Source organism: Lissotriton helveticus, chromosome 3_1 (genome assembly GCF_964261635.1).
Source record: "Lissotriton helveticus chromosome 3_1, aLisHel1.1, whole genome shotgun sequence".
Taxonomy (NCBI): Eukaryota; Metazoa; Chordata; class Amphibia; order Caudata; family Salamandridae; genus Lissotriton; species Lissotriton helveticus.
This window is the reverse complement of record NC_136061.1, coordinates 1,277,450,433-1,277,466,808: the sequence shown is the minus strand read 5'-3', so window position 1 is coordinate 1,277,466,808 and position 16,376 is coordinate 1,277,450,433. Positions and strand designations below refer to the sequence as shown.

Here is a 16,376-nt window from a genome sequence, read left to right as displayed (position 1 = left end):
TATATATATATATATATATATATATATATATATATATATATGTTTATTTTTACCGTGAGACTCAACGGCAGGGATGATTCAAGCATGTGAATCTATGAAAGATCCAATACTGAATAGCATGTGGTGCACTCTGCTCTGACAAACAATCAGAGTCAGAATCAAAAAAAGAAAGGAGCTTTTGATGATGGCTATGACACAGAAGTACAGGGTTAGAATCAGGATGTATGACAACAGGCTGAGCTTTTATAATTTCATAGTGTGACATTGTTGAGCTCAATCTGACATCAGTTTAAGATCTGACATGGCTACCAGCACTGGATCATCCTCGAGTGGCACCGGAGTCAGGAACTGGTGTGTGCATTGGGGCCAGAGAGGAAGTCTGTACAAGAAACAGCACAGGACCAGTAATGGATCCGAAGAGGACAGGTGGCGCTCTGGGGCACACTATGGAAAATTTGGAGTTTTTGGAATAACTTATAAAGTAGGGAATGGAACTCCGGATCCATGCCAGAAGGCGCAGAAATAAAGGAACTGGCATCAGCAATCAAGGGCTGCTTATAGATGGCTCTGCGCCATTCCTTCCGGAGTGTTATGGAGCCAGCACAGAGCCGCACAATGACCCCTGCTGGTGTGCAGGGGCACAGCTACAAAATTCTCCGGATTCAGTCTGACGCATTTGGGATAGTCTAAGGTGAGGAATCCACAGTTAGAAGTATCCCCCAGTACACCTGCTTTTTGAAAATCTAATAATGGCCCAGCATTTGAATGACAATGAGAGGGGAATTGTCAGCCTCTGAATCATCTTGATTTCAGCACAAAAAAATAGGTTAGGCATGTCAAGAGAGTCTGAATCCAAGCCAAAGATTTTCTTTCAGGAGACACACTGGAAGAGAGCTAGCAAAATGACAGCTTGATGCAATGCTTCACCATTTCTCTAGCCATTAGTATTAAACCTGCAGACTTCAAGGGGTGAGGTGGTGCTGAAAACAAATCCAAGTGAGGTGCCAGGGATGACATCATAATGTGTGTCATTTACAATCCGGCTGGAACTTTAAGTGCCTTCTAGGTAATGTATTGTACTATTTTCTATACAAAAATGTGTCTGCATCTTCAGTTATTAATTAGTTTATTTACTGCACTGTTCTTATTCATCACAACATCATTGAGCACTTCTGGGCAAGATAATGTTGCTCATTCACTTTTGGGGTAGGAAGTCCCAAGCATGGTAAATGGACATTACCCCAGGTCTAATTGCCCATCTGCATGTGAAACTTGGTTCTTGACTTTTATTTTGGACCAGGCATCACAATAATCTAGCATCAACGCAAAGGCCTGGGCCTGTCCTCACAATGCAAAGTCCAGGACCTATCCTGTGACTGAGAGAGAAGCAACAAGCCTGCCATCATACTAGGTAGTGCACTAATGCCCATACCATGAGTACATCATGTTAAGTGGTGCTGGCAGCGTACTGTGTTTTGTTAATTTGTAATGTAAATTGTTGTTTTTTCTCTGTCAGTGAGAGCGCAGCATATTGACCTCTCTCTTGTAAAGTTCCACTGTTATGTGAAACCCAGAAACCTTCATTTACATTTCATGTCCATGGTTTGAGTGTGCTTGTGTATGTATATGTTTGTTTGTATATGTGTGCTGCCAGTGTAGCACATTTATGTTAGTAGGACTTTGCGTGTTGTAAGATTGTGAGCGGTGAGGCCAGTGGGATCTAAAATGGATGCTCCTTGTTTGGCATGGCACAGATGGAGGATGAAGATAGCTTCCAGGATAGCAAACAGTTAAATTGTGTTGCCTGCATTTCTATGAATGAGGAGTGAGGACCCATACACTGAAGTGAGGAGGTTGGAGAGAGGGTTTCCCTTAGAAATTACATGAAGTCCTTGTTTGCAAAGGACTGCTGACTAGTTAATCCTGAGCACTGACATTTGGTAGATGGTAAAAGTGTGGCTGCAGTTCGTTCCTTCAAGGCGAGGACAATTCTAGGCAGGCACAGCCCTTTTTAAGTATCTGTTTACCGTTTCAGGGAGGCATATGAAAGTCAGGTGCAGAGAACTCACACTTCATTTTCCCCATGTTTTGTTTATCTCTGCTTGAAGCCAATCCCACTGCTACCTGCTGTGCACACCTTCACTCTGCACAAAGGTTATGTCTGGAGAGCAGGCTGGAAATTACATTTTAATGAGAACCAATAGAATCTAGTTCTGAACCCTTAGAGAGTGGATCTACATCCCCTGTCTGGACAATGTGTATAAAAGTGGGATCCAAACCACTCCACTTTATTCCACTCCCAAGTTCTTCTTGACCAAGGAAAATGGTGCTACATAGAGCATTCAAAGAGCTGCTATTCAACCAGGGCCGGTGTCTGCCTGATAGTCAGTCTTGCAGAGATGAGTGGACACCACCTTAAGTTAGCTCTTTCTGCTGGAAGACCCGAGGATCTCCCTAAACAGCCTAGATGCCTGCCTGAACTGGGAGAAGGTAGGAGCGTATCTTGCCCTGCAGGAACAGAGATTGTCTAGGAGAATAGGTATTTTTGTGGACTGGGATGCATCCCAATTAATTAGCAGTGGCTGAGATTAAATCAGCATTCCATCCTTCACTTTTTTATATACTTCAGTGCAATGCCATAAGTGCGATGAGTCTGCCCAGATTGTGCCAATGGAACAAATATATACCCAGGACCACTGGATTTATGCAGCAGGAGAGGGACAATTATGCATTGGGGTTGAGTAAATTATGCAGCAAGAACATTTTAATTATGTGACATAATGCACCACAACTTGTAATAGTATTACTTCATAATGTCATCATTTTTACACTTGGTAACACTGTGGGCATTGATTGCACCTCATCAGAACTAATTTTAATATTCAAATATAGCAATAAGCAATAGAATGGTGACCAGTCCAGCGTTGCAAAGAGGCTTCCACGGCATGCAACAAGTGCGGTCGCATTATTAGTAACTTTTGAATTGTTTGAGGTAGTAACATTTTTTTTGTTAAAATCTACAGATTATGCAGCAGATGGTGGATTATGTAGCATATGCAGAAAATCTATAATTATGCAAAAATCGTTGCACAATCACATAATTCCCGTGGCCTTGCCTATACCTAACTGATGAACCCTAATAAAGGCGGGATGGGTCTTTGGATGCTTGTGTTCTTGTTCAGGGAGGACCTGGTCTAGCAGTCCAGGCTGGACTATTCTTATTGCAGCAGGGTCAAGATTGATTTGCATATGGCTGGGTCTAAAGTGAAGTAGCATAGTGTGTAAAATAATGATGGACTGTGAAGGGCGCCAAGTAATTACTTGTTGCTGCGATTAATTCAAGCCTTCCATCCTTAACGTTTTTGTATACTTCAGAGTGAAGAGCAACGAGGAAGATGATGACCCCAAGAGAGCGATCTAGGAGTGATCCGTGCTTTTAATGGGTCCCACAGTCTCTTTGCCCAGTACCTGAGTGAACAGAATATGAAACCCCGAGTCTCTGGCAACCTCTTGTTCAATTGAGAAATTGATACTGCTGATGAGGAGAAAAATATAATCAAGATACTGCCTAAGTGGGGAGCCCTGATTTGCCCAGAAGCCACAACTGCCTCAAAAACAAAACCATGAGAGACTCAACCTGGGAGACGGAACTGACATTATTAAATGTAGGTCGGCTGCTGACCTGGAGGGCAACTGCTGTCGAAGACTGGTGATACTGCGCATGCCCACTTCCCACACACAGTTCCAAAAAGACATTCCCAAGTGTAACACTCACTGCAGTAGCATGTAAAACAAATGAGGGCTAGAATGCAACCCACAACCTCTGCACTGCCAAGTATCACAGATGAACAGCAGATCTTAACCTGTCCCTGGGGATGAGAAAGTAAGGCACGCGGGTGAGTCCGCTGCACTTGTGTGAGATTATGTTTTACTAAAGTACCACTAAATACATTGATATGAGTTGCTCGTTTAACTCATGAGAACCTTCTAAGCTATCTGATCATGAGTCTAGTCTTTGGCTAAACAAGCAGGATCTGGACCATAGTGTGTGAGAATATAAATGATTGGGAAGGACGAGGATGTGTTGTACCTCACTGTTAAGGAACACATTATGACATCCCTGTGTGACAAATCCATTGGATTATGTAATATTTAATGTTTCTCTAAGATTAAAGCACTTTCTTTTTCCATGAAAGATAAGCACGGGGCTGGGCATTGTTTTATTGCTTATGTTGGTTGGCTGCTGAGCTCTTGCCACCCCACACCAACTCCTCATCTGCTGAGAGTTAAGTCCGGAAAGGCTGTACTTCACCAAGTTTGCAGAAACATAGGAGCGGCCTGCAAAGCATCAGTGGCAAATGCCCTCAAACACCACAGTTAGGGCCATTAGCCACTGAAGGCCCTGTGGCCACTCTGAACGGGGCCTGTCATACCTAAAAGGAAAGTCCAAGGATTCTCAAGGACACTATGGCTATTGTCACCAAATAGCAGGATTTATGTTTTTGTGAATGTCTTATAAAGCACATTAAGCCTCCAGCTACTTCAAAACATCCAATCTACACATTATTGCACCATAGTAGGGTGCAAAAGCTACCATTACAGGCTCAACCATGATACAAGGCAGGAGGTGGAAAAAAGTTTAGAATGAATGCTTTTGAATCATTTTATTTTTTGTGAACGTATGCTGATTGCCTGAGCAGGTAGCAATTCTAAGGTGAGATTCTGTTGTGTAATGTTCCCTTGCAAAAACTAGCATGGTGCTTAACTTTAGGTTAATCTTCAAATATTTATTAACAGTATTAATGATATTTCTGAAAGACAAGTGTAAGCTTCAATGGTTTCCTCATCATGAAGTGTGATCTACCTGCACCGAGGACCAAACACCAAAGAAGATTTTTCTAAAATAATGAGTATTCTAGGATCTTGAGGTTGATTCCAGTCAAATCAACATGTCCTTAAAAGGAATCAAGGCTGTATTTAAGAAGAGTAGAAGAACGATGGGCCTTGTCCTCCCAAGCTTTCTCTGAGAGGCCATCCTGTTATGGGTAAATGACACGTTTTATTGCTGCTTGCCTCCCAGAAGAGTGAATGGTAGTTGTGAGGTGATTAGGTATTGGCAGCTAGAAAGAGAAACTATCTGAAAAGAAAACACTATGCTCTGAGTAACAGGAGGCATTGCCAATGGATGCCACCTCCACATAGTTATCAAGGATCATATGGCACCTATAGTCTATCTGGCTTTCTAATTAGGTGACAAGGGTCCTCCCCAAAACCCTATAGATCAGCATTTTAAGGTTCTGAATCATTGATATCATGATCTGACAATAAGATTTTGGCAAGTAAGGACACACAAGCCAAGCAGTGTAACAAGAAGGGAATTGGTTAGTATTATTTTAGTATTATTTTAAATCACATTTCTATCTTGAAGCCAAATCAAATTATGGTACTCAGTACACAATGATACAGGTGCTGCACTAGATAAAACGGCAGGTGCAAGCCTACTGTCACAATGATTTGAGATATAAACAACAGTCTTGAAGATGAAATGCCCTCCTCCGCAACAGAGGATCCTTGAATACCAGTATCTAACAACCGGAAATAAGCAAAGTCATTTATGTGGCTACACTCAGGGAAAATGTGCACACCTAGCTTGTCTGCACATACGTCATGCTACACCAACCTGGAAATTCGGCTAAGCCTCCCAAGGAGCCAAGTGACTGAGACTGAAGCAATGCACACACAATGAAAAACAGATTGCCCGCACAAAGGGTCCTCTACTTACCAGGGTAACTAATCAACTTTTGACTTTAGTAGCACAAGTTTTATGGACTATTCCAAAGGCCATAATACTTTATATTTAATACAGTCAGTGATGTTAGGGATTTTTACTTCGGCTATATGTTATGCAGATCAAATCAAGACGTTTTTATGATCTGACAAAAAATGGCCATGCATTGTAAGAATTAAAATGAAGAGAGAGAAAATGAAAGACATATTAAACAAGCATTTACAATGCAATGGTTTCGCCTTTGGAAAAGTTAGAGCTATTGGCATTGTAAATGACAAAATTTGTATTTATGTGTTGGTTTTGTCATTTACATTGCCATTAGCTTAATCTCTCGCAATGTGAGACCTATTGTACCCTACGGACGAGCTCAGCAGACAGCAATTACTACCACACACACACCCAGAGCCACACACACACACACACACCCAGAGCCACACACACCCAGAGCCCCACACACACACAGAGCCCCACACACACACCCACCCAGAGCCCCCCACACACACCCACCCAGAGCCCCACACACACACCCACCCAGAGCCCCACACACACACCCACCCAGAGCCCCACACACACACAGCCACCCAGAGCCCCCCACACACACAGCCACCCAGAGCCCCCCACACACACAGCCACCCAGAGCCCCCCACACACACAGTCACCCAGAGCCACACATAGCCACCCAGAGCCACACACACCCACCCAGAGCCACACACACACACCCAGAGCCACACACACACACCCAGAGCCACACACACACACCCAGAGCCACACACACACACCCAGAGCCACACACACACACCCAGAGCCACACACACACCCAGAGCCTGCCACACACACCCAGAGCCTGCCACACACACACCCAGAGCCTGCCACACACACACCCAGAGCCTGCCACACACACACCCAGAGCCTGCCACACACACACACCCAGAGCCCCCCACACACACACACGCCAGGCGAAACCTAAAAAGTATAACAAATGAAAATGCAGAAGGAATAGGCAATATACAAAATGTACAACCTCTTTTTACAAACTACTGTAGCAGAACCACAACAGTGCTAACCTGAACATTACAAAAAAAGTGCAGTCTATTCTATGGACTGAAAATCACTTTAAATGCTTTCGACTGTCTCATGGAAAGAATATAACAAGTGTGTACACAAAATCACAAATTGAAGGAAAGCAACGTTGGGCTGTTCTTTAAAAAAGTATGGTAGGCTCCATGCATGCATCTGTGTTGTCTGCGGCCAATGTGTGTTGTAATAGCAGGGGATCATCGCTAAAAACGTACCCATCACACCATAAATAGGCCTAGAAACTTCTAAAAAAAACAAAAAACGTCCCTTATACTGATCTGTCAGACCAGCCAATCGGGCCAGTCCGATCCTGGTGGTCTGTGTACACGGATTGAGACTGGGCTATGTGGTCAGTTGGCACTTGAACCTGGAGCCTCTGTCTGCAGGGTCACTGTTCTACCCGGGCCCCTGGCTTGATGGAGGCATCATGGACGGTGGGACTTCCGGAAGTGGCAATCCATGAAATGGAAAGAAGCGCTGGCAGACTGTCAACAAGGGTGTGTGGGCAGTGATGTAGAAAGAGCTTCATGGGCACTAGTTTAAGGAAGAAAATGGGCCCCCTCACATACATTTGTAATAAAACATTGGCACTAATGGAGGTGAAGTTGACCCCTCATGCCCACGGCCCCTGGCGTAAATAAGCCCCTGCTGGTGTGCTCGGCTGCTCTGATGTGCACCCTTCCTGAACCGTGCGCTATTGGATACTATTTGCAGGAGCCTTTTCGTATTGGCTGGTGGTCAGCCAATCATCCGTGCCAAACGGAATCTAGGCACTGCTCGGCGAGGGAGGGAGACCAGCCAGGCAGAAAGATGCTATTGCGTCTGAGGGTCTTGTGAGCATCATCATTGTACCAAGCGAGGACCACCGGAAGAGAGGCCCAGTGCCCCTTCGTCAACTGGTCTCACGCTTGCAACTGCAGCTCTGCGGGGCTGATGGTAGCCAGCAGCTGCCACAACAGACACCTAGTTTAACAACTCCCTTTTTTCCCTGCTTCCCGCTTCAATGCGAAGTGGACGCATTTGCTACCTTTTCATTGGGGTAGGATGGCCCTACAGACAGTGGGAGGGGGGCGGATGAACGGGCCCACGAACAGCGGAAAGTGAAGCAACAGGTCCCACACATATGAATGAGCTCCACTCTCTTTGCAGAGACGGCAATATCGGATGCCATCCCAAGCTGGACAGAATACATTTAAAACTCGGCAGAACACTGTGGGACTCTGTTTTCCTTGGTATTTTATTTTTTATTTGCAATGGGTGTTAGGCCGATGACTTCACTCATTCACAGCTGCAGTGTGTTCTGGGTGGAGTGCCAAGTTTGGCTTTGTCCAGTTCCTCGGCCAGGCCTGTAAACCCCACCCTTCACAGCATATGAAAAATCTCTCTGGCTGGCTGTTGCATTCCCTCCAATGCATGAAATCATATGAGCAAAAAACAATAGTCAAGAGTGGCTCATAAACTAGCAGAGCAGATTTAATGGCCACACAGAGACTATCGGTGAACACTGACTAAAGTAAGACAAATCTACTGGGGGTCTGCCGAACACATCACATCATTCACGCTACAGCCTAGAACCTGGTGCCATATATCAGCACCAGTCACTGTGACGTGAACTCGCATAGACTTCTAATCTTGGCTCAACTACATGAAGTTGGACAGCTTCAAACCCCAACTTTCACCAATGCCAAGCCACTCTTTCTATCCTAGATGCCGATTTCACCATCAGGAAACAAATTAACAAGAAAACAAAGACAGCCTGATACCAGATCACTCTCCTAAAGAAAGTAAAACCATTCCTCCCAAAAAAAAAGCAAATTTGGCACACCCATAGCCAGAACACCATAATGAAGATACGTCATCTACAAAGCCATCACAACCGGCACTCCCACCTGCCCAGCTGGCTGACGAGAGCTCGCCACCCTCGTGGCTCTTGGAACATCCACAGCCAGGACACATCACTCTGAAGACTAAGAATGCAAACGAGGCAACCAACACGTGTCTCCATGTATGCACCCCGGAATTCAAACAACACCCCTGTATCAACCAGGACCGCCTAATGATATGCCAGTCTAGTAAGGGGCTGAAGCCAGCACTACATCACAGCGCAGCAACAGTCCACTTCCGCTCAGAGATACCAGCTATCGCTCCAGCTACTTCTCGGTGGTATATTTGCCTAAGACTATGTAGATATGTCCACTAGGTTAACGCTACACAAATACCACACACACACATTCGTGCACACAGCAAGTACAGGGCCCAGGCCTTCGCCAGCGCAGAGGCCTGAGCTTCCCTGTGCCATGCCTCGGGGCTGTGGTGGAGCCTTTCGAAGCAGCCTTTATTCATTTTTTAGATGTGCTTGGGAAGTATTCATTTCCCATCTAATTCAGTGTCAAAACGTGAACCGTGGCTGTGCTAACAACGCAGCGCTAGGAAAAAGTGAGTGCGTCCCAAGGTGCTGCGAGGCAGCGGTGACAGCATCGCCCAGTTATTTGGCAAGAGCCTCCTGATCCCCCGGCACATTCACTGGGGATGGGAGGGGCGGAGCGGGGGAACAGGTGGCAAACTGCAGAGTGAACAGACCTTTTCGAGCGGATCTGCAGGGGCACCATTCTGTGCAGGCGAGGCTGATTGACAGCCACCGGGTAGGGAGGGGGGGATAAATCTGCCCCCCACGCATACACTCCGCACAATCCATCCAACGGATAATTGTAGTAATTGGATTTGTTGCACGGCTCAAGGGGAAAAACAAATGCTTGAGGCAGAAAAGGGGAAAAGAGTGTAGCAGTGAGAGTTTAAGGCAGGGCCATTACGGAGACAGCAGGTGGAAGGGGCACTGGGGGCGTCCAGAGGGTGTGGGAGTGCCCACCAAGAATACGGACACGTGCAGCGCCAAGAAGCGCGACTGGTTAATGCACACAGGGAGCCTGTGGCCAGCACACCGATAGCGCTGCAGGAAAAAGTTAGCAAAAAGTTAACGATCGAAGGTAGATTTTCAACCAGACTACAGAGGCCTGTGGCGAGCTGCGCGGCTAGACGGCCAAAGGAAGGGGGGTTGTGTAGAATGCCAAACGCATGCGGTGAGGGTCCTAGTCCATTAGGCGTCGTCTGTCGCAACACATTCCCCAATCCCCACCCAGGTGCCCCAGCACTCACGCCGCTGCAGCTCCTCCTTCCTCCTGTACGTCTCATACCGAGAGGCGAAGCGGGCATTAACTCGAAGTTCCGAGGACTCAGGCATGGTTGAAACGGAAACAGCGGACATGCGCTTAGCCAATCGGCGCACAGAGATAGGCTAGCTCCGCCTTTTCCGTCCAAGGAATGCTGAAGCATGGGCTGAACTTTGTGTCAACAGCCACAGACATTAAAGAGAGACAAGTTGGAGCGATAGTCACAGACCTTCAGTTTTCGACATAGAAAAAAAGACTACACCGGGACAACCGCGGAGTGCAAGAAAGAGGACGCCTGCTGTTATCAAGAAACAAAACACTTACCACAACCTAGGAAAGAAAATACTTTTCTATTTCCAGCACAGAATATGTGATGAAAGTTGCAAATAGAAATAGTACACAAGGAGATATTTTTTAAATTATTCTAACTCCAGCACCGAGAGGGAAAGCGCACTTACAAGTCAGGTCCCGGGCCGGCAGCCAATCACAGCGCGGCCCGGGGAATGACGTCACGGGGGTGTCCCGGGCCGGCAGCCAATCACAGCGCGGCCCGGGACAAAGGGGCGGGGCTTAAAAAAAGCCCGAGAAACGCCCCCGAATCGCGTTTTCCCCGAGAAAGCGTGAATGACAGCCTCTGTCTCCCAATGGCTAGCCTCCATTTATGGAGCTAGCCAATGAGAGACAGAGGCGGGTCATCGATCCGACATAGAACTCAATAGGTTTTTTAGCGCATGCGCACTACGTGCGCACTTGCAGGCAAAACCTAACAAGCATTTACAATGCAATGGTTTCGCCTTTGGAAAAGTTAGAGTTATTGGCATTGTAAATGACAAAATTTGTATTTATGTGTTGGTTTTGAAAACAGATAAATAAATGGCATTGCCATTAGCTTAATCTCTGCAGTCACTCTGCACTCTCTAGCACTCCCTACTCACTCTGCACTCTCTAGAACTCCCTAATCACTCTGCACTCTCTAGCACTCCCTAATCACTCTGCACTCTCTAGCACTCCCTAGCACTCCCTATGCACTCTGCACTCCCTACTCACTCTGCACTCTGCACTCACTATGCACTCTGCACTCCCTATGCCCTCTGCACTCCCTATGCCCTCTGCACTCCCTATGCCCTCTGCACTCCCTACTCACTCTGCACTCTGCACTCCCTATGCACTCTGCACTCCCTATGCACTCTGCACTCCCTATGCCCTATGCACTCCCTATGCCCTATGCACTCCCTATGCCCTATGCACTCCCTATGCACTCTGCACTCCCTATGCCCTATGCACTCCCTATGCCCTATGCACTCCCTATGCCCTATGCACTCCCTATGCCCTCCCTATGCCCTATGCACTCTGCACTCCCTATGCACTCTGCACTCCCTATGCCCTCTGCACTCCCTATGCACTCTGCACTCCCTACTCACTCTGCACTCCCTATGCACTCTGCACTCCCTATGCCCTATGCACTCCCTATGCCCTATGCACTCCCTATGCCCTATGCACTCACTATGCCCTATGCACTCCCTATGCACTCTGCACTCCACATGCACTCTGCACTCCCCATGCCCCCTGCACTCCCCATGCCCCCTGCACTCCCCATGCACCCTGCACTCCCCATGCACCCTGCACTCCCTATGCACCCTGCACTCCCTATGCACCCTGCACTCCCCATGCACCCTGCACTCCCCATGCACCCTCCACTCCCCATGCACTCTCCACTCCCTATGCACTCTCCACTCCCTATGCACTCTCCACTCCCTATGCACTCCCTATGCACTCTCCACTCCCTATGCACTCTCCACTCCCTATGCACTCTCCACTCCCTATGCACTCTCCACTCCCTATGCACTCCCTATGCACTCTCCACTCTGCACTCCCCATGCACTCTCCACTCTCCACTCCCTATGCACTCCCTATGCACTCTCCACTCTGCACTCCCTATGCACTCTGTACTCCCTATGCACTCTCCACTCCCTATGCACTCTGCACTCCCTATGCACTCTCCACTCCCTATGCACTCTCCACTCCCTATGCACTCTCCACTCCCTATGCACTCTCCACTCCCTATGCACTCTCCACTCTCCACTCCCTATGCACTCTCCACTCCCTATGCACTCTGCACTCCCTATGCACTCTCCACTCCCTATGCACTCTCCACTCCCTATGCACTCTCCACTCCCTATGCACTATCCACTCCCTATGCACTCTCCACTCCCTATGCACTCTCCACTCCCTATGCACTCTCCACTCCCTATGCACTCCCTATGCACTCTGCACTCTCCACTCCCTATGCACTCTGCACTCCCTATGCACTCTCCACTCTGCACTCCCTATGCACTCTCCACTCCCTATGCACTCTCCACTCCCTATGCTAGTCTCACCACGCTTGCTTCAACAGCATGTGATTGTCATTTGCTTGATTCCTGTCTTCTATAGGGTTGTCATGAGCAGTGCAGATCTTCAGGGATTTAGTGAGAAGGGGGCCGGGAAGCGTCTGCTGTTGCTTATCTCAGAGAGTCCAGAACATATATAAAGATTCTTCAAAAGTAACAGCAGTGTATGCTTTTGAAATGTGATTGTGGCAACACTTTAAGTTTAGTTAATTAAATTATACCATTACATTGAGTGAAAATTGTTAGAAGCGATTCTAATCATGAACTTAGAATCATTCACACCTCTCAGCCATTGCCCTGACGACAATGCTGTTAGTGAAGGAAGAGGGAAGTCAGTTGTCTTTTTGTATTTTGCCCCTATATGTGGCCTACGGTGTTATTATAGACCTTATTACGGTCTTTTTTTGTGCAAAGCACACTCTGAAGTGATGTATTTAAAGGTGCTCTCCTGTGATGATGAAGGAAGAAGAGGCCTTGTGAAAAAATGTAATTGCCTGGGATCACTCAATGTGTTCATATGGAAGTCATGCTGATCCACGTTTGTCTGGTTTTACGTTGTGTAATTTGGCCTCTACATTGTTAATTCTTTCTCGCTCCTATTTTAGATCAAAGCTTCATGCTTGGTGTTCAATTATTTGAGGCGCTAGTTCAGCGCACTGTGTGAAAAGCATCCGAGCTATGCATGTTTCACCGGGATTGGTGGTGGTAGCATTTGGGGAGGGTGAAGTTTCAGGCCAAAAGCAAAACTGAAATCCACAGCACCCACCCTTGGTCACTACACGGAGACCATTTGCTCCACGTAGCTAAAAGTCTTTAAGAAGACCACTTTTAAGTTTTAAAAAAGTATATCCTCGCATTTGGCACCTGGCTTGAGTCAGCAACGACCTTCTTGGTACAAAGGCAGCTGAATTCCATCCATTGTCCCCCTCCCTTCTGACGTCACCACCGGGCCATCCTCGTTCTGCCCATCCTCTTCACCTGAATGGACATGAGTAGGGCCGAGAACGGGATTTATTGTACACTTCAAGGCACACATGTACCAGCTCTACGTGGAAGTTGCCAACACAGCCCTAGAGCAGGGCTCAGAACGTTTGTAGACCAAGCCTGCAATGTACAGGCGGACATCACCAGTCATGAGGCACCGTATGGGGCTGAATAAAGGGCGTCAGGAAGAAATAGGCTTTTAAATAAAACGGTAGTTCACCAGTCTGTACTCTGAACTAGGGCAGACTGCAATGATCGCGTCTAGCTCTGACTCAGCACTGCAGCCAGGTGTCACTTCCCTGTTACACCTGGTGTCACCAACGATGGAGGTATAAAGGGTCGGGCGTTATACATTTAAGCACAAGCAAAGACAGCTGGGTCGGGCACATACCGCTGAGACGGCAGACGTGGCTTTTAAAAGACAGCCACTGGTGGCTCAAATGCACATTAACCTAGAGTGGCAATAAAACTGGGTTTGTTGAAATGGCAAATGACAAGCAAGCAACTTTAACAGATTGCATAAATACCGTATATTATTTAATTATGAATTGTTCTTTTTATAGGGCAGCATATGTACAAGTCGGTATCTTGAAGCTCGCCTACTCTTTGTCGGACATATTTGTGGGCTTTGCATTTTTGCGTCAGTCCATCGAGAGTAGAGGACCGTAGACCCTATTAATTGGAATTTACCCACTTCAAAAGCATTTAATGCCCGTACGAACAGTACTTGAACATTTGGTGCATTCATTTAAGTGTAGCCTGTCACAATCTTTGATCTTCATAAATGTTCAAGGCACATGACGGGGGTTTTCAGCTTCGGTTTGTGCGGTTTCAGTAACGTGTTTCTGTTTGAGGCGGGGCTGGAATGCCTGTCTTTGAAGCATTTCATCGCCGGAATCCATAAACAAATATGGGTGGCTCGGCTATTTCACTTGCAAACGACTTCCTTTCTCCTTTGTGTGCTAATGACAGAGCCGGTTCCCGTCAGCCGTGATCCTTTCTACCACACACTCGGCGACGGTCGTGTTACAGAGTTGCGCTCCGCCTGAACAATGTGCCCGCATCCGGCCCAGGGCAGGCGGGCGCATGTGATTGACAGATCCAATCCTTGATGCGATCACTCTTGCAGAGTACTCAGTCAGCCCGTGTCCAAATAAACAAGCACTCACCTGGGGAACAACGGAGGCCCAGTACGGAGCGGGCATTTCGGCAACCCCGCCCACGGCCGTGGTAATGTGCGCTCGAAAAGCACAGGGGGGGGGGCGGGAACGGACAGCGGGAGGGGGGTCGGGAAGGCTTTCTCCGTTGGCGGTCGGCCGCGGAATGGCCAAAAAAACGTGGTCAACAAAAAAAAAATAAACCCCGCCCACGGCCGCATGACTACACAAAGGGCACGCCCATGGAAAAAATCTCGGGAACGCCCCCGAATCTGGTCCGTGAATGACGGACAGATCTCTGTTCCAATGGCTAGCCTCCATTTATGGAGCTAGCCAATGGAACAGAGGGCGGATTCAAGTGTCCCTTACTGAAGACTACAGATTTCTCCTGGAGGCAGAGCTAAAGCTCCGTGCTCCAGGCGAAACCTAAAAAGGATGAAGAGCCTGCCATTAAAAACTTATAAAACAAGAATTAAGTAAAAAAAAAAAATGAACTAGACTTAAGAATGAAAATATAGACATGGAAAATTTGCGGCAGCCTGAGAGAAACAAGGCTTAAAGAGATGAGTTGGACAAATAATCTCCTTAGATGTAATATTTCCTCCAGAAATCTGAGCACCTTTGATGAACACTCAACGTTAATGCCCCTGGGACATCATAAAAGGCGATAAATCACAATGAAATGTATACAAAAAGTTAACCTAAATGTTTCAGAACATTTCACACAAATGATATGTAATTAATCTAATAAGCAGGCATCTCAGCATAAGCTGCCCAAAAAGAAAGATCACGGAAACAAAAACAATTGTCTGTGGAGGATAACACTACTGATTAATTGCCCAGAGGTATACATTTGAAGATGTATTCGAAGTTTTGTGCCTTACCATGTGAGGGGCCTTCATATCCAGTTTTGAGGTTATTAGTCTTATATCGAAAACAAAATGACATTCGGCTGCCAGAACACACTCAACCAAAGAATGAAAGTCCCGAAGATCCTTTTGCTTTTCAGACAGTACAAAACTGCCAATTCTACTGTGTTTTTCTAACTCCATACGGTTGTGAGACTAAGCACTTTGCCTAGAAAACGTCCCTGCGCTATACTCACTTCGATGATACACGTTTGCAGACTTCTGATGTCGTTTAACATTGAAAAAAAGCAGTGGTGCAATGTAGATACAGAGCAGACAGGGTTTCTGTTCAGGAGAATTACTGATCACGTTTTTTTTTGTTCCATTTTTTGGGAAGAGCTACCAGGCATTACTTAAAATGCATCTGCTTAAACTACAAAAATAGGTTTTTGAAGGCAGGGTGGTAAAACAGCACATTCAGTAAAGTCCAAACAAACTTGTAGCAAAGAAAAAAGCTTCATGTGAAACTATGCATAGGGCTAAGACTTGGTCTGATGACTACATTTTATGTAAACCATTTAGAACACTAAGGGCCTGATTTCAATGTTGCTTAGAAAGCCTCGGACCAACCGACATTGGTGGTTTGAACTCTGACCGCCGTATTTCAATAATGGTTGTCGGAGTCCAAGCCGGGCGGGATATCCGACTCTGTTCCGATGGGCTCAAGGAGCCAGTCGGAAACCACTCATAATTCCTTAAGGATGGCGTTTCTGCCGTCGGGATTATGATGTTGGTTTCCGACAGCCTTTCCATGTTGGCCTTTCTGACATTGAATGGGTGTCGGAAAGCGACTTTGGAGGTCCCTAGCAGGGCCCCCGTCCCTCTATGGCCTATGGTTGTGGCCCTGGTGCCCCCTTGAAGATCCCTGTACCTTGTGGCAGTCACCCTGAGGTGCCTGCCACACG

General features: G+C 46.8%; 1 protein-coding gene across 1 annotated transcript in view; it reads right to left on the bottom strand.

Annotated features, from left to right (window-relative positions):
• The window catches only part of IGSF9B (immunoglobulin superfamily member 9B), a 1,214,248-nt gene that overhangs the window by 62,329 nt on the left and 1,135,543 nt on the right, over positions 1–16,376 (bottom strand). The window lies entirely within an intron of this gene.